We start from the raw sequence: 1,664 nt of genomic DNA on the forward strand, positions 1-1,664 counted from the left end.
GCTCATCAGTGTGGGATCCGTACCAGGTCGGGTTGACGGAGGAGATAGAAAAGATCCAAAGAAGAGCGGCGCGTTTCGTCACCGGGTTATTTGGTAACCGTGATAGCGTTACGGAGATGTTTAATAAACTCAAGTGGCAGACTCTGCAAGAGAGGCGCTCTGCACCGCGGTGTAGCTTGCTCGCCAGGTTTAGAGAGGGTGCGTTTTTGGATGAGGTATCGAATATATTGCTTCCCCCTACTTATACCTCCCGAGGATATCACGAATGTAAAATTAGAGAGATTCGAGCGCGCACGGAGGCTTTCAGACAGTCGTTCTTCCCGCGAACCATACGCGACTGGAACAGGAAAGGGAGGTAATGACAGTGGCACGTAAAGTGCCCTCCGCCACACACCGTTGGGTGGCTTGCGGAGTATCAATGTAGATGTAGATGTAGATGTAATGGATTAAAGTTAAGTATCAAACTAATTACGTCCGCTTTCTGGATTCTGTTTCCTTGTCATGTTCCAGACGTCACGTCAGTATAGTTCTTCCCTCCTCACACCAGCCTGCGTGAGTTAAAACGTGTGCATTTCGGCCTCCTCTAGTAACACGGTGTTGGCTCTTCTGCCAACACAACAGAACCAATAACACTCGCAACTCTCATAGGTGGTCTGATGAAAATACACGTGTCTTTGAGGGGGAAACATTATCAAGAACGCTTCTCTGTTGTTTTAGCGTGATATGTCAGACAGGCCGTTGCTTGGGCCTATTGTGTTACAGCATCATCTTACGTGTCCCCGTTACCTCGACGTTTTTGAAAACGAGCTTCCAGCACGGGAAGAACTTCCTTTGGTTACAACGATGGGTATGTGTTTCTAGTATGACGGTGCCCCTACACACTCTAGTCCTCAGGTGACAAATCACTTAAACCAAACGTGGATTAGCAGAAATGGTCACGTTTCTTGGCGTCTAAGCTCTTGAGCTCTTACGTCTTCCGATTTTTGCCAATGGAGATGGCAAAAAGTCGAAGTCGACAAAGTAAGCACAAGAGACGACTTGATCGTTCGGACTGCGGATGGCGCTGACCTCATAAAAGAATGCCAAAATGACCTCAGAACAGCTACATGCTGTGTTTCAAGAGAATTCAAAAGTGAATTGGAGTCAGAAAATATGAAAACCAACTTTGATCGTAGCAATTTGGCTTTATTTGAAAACTTCTGTACATATTTGTTTAAGTTACATTCTGAAAGCTATATCTTTGTAGCCAATAAAACTGAAAACATATTGAGTTGAAAGTTGTATTTTAAATAACCTATACTACCACCTCCTGAAATATTACTATTACTCTTGAAACAGCCTGGGCTGCATGATATGTACTGAAAATGCCAATAGAATTAAATATGATGCTGAAATTACGCATTCACTCTAAATAAACAGAAAATCACAGAATACTTCCCGTTTACGAACTATCATTTTCTTTGTTAGCGCTTTCAAGCGAAAAATTGAAGAAAGCTGTGCACAACCAAGTAACACACTTTTTCTATAATAATTATTTCTCGGTGCAATTGCCTCACATTCGCTTGTCTGCATGTGCTGCCCATCTTGATTTCATTTATTTTAGTGTTATAATTACGTGCTGTACTCTAGTCTACTTTTCATCCATTTGACTTTTCCGCCTTTTA

This window comes from Schistocerca serialis, chromosome 1 (assembly GCF_023864345.2).
Source record: "Schistocerca serialis cubense isolate TAMUIC-IGC-003099 chromosome 1, iqSchSeri2.2, whole genome shotgun sequence".
Taxonomy (NCBI): domain Eukaryota; kingdom Metazoa; phylum Arthropoda; class Insecta; order Orthoptera; family Acrididae; genus Schistocerca; species Schistocerca serialis.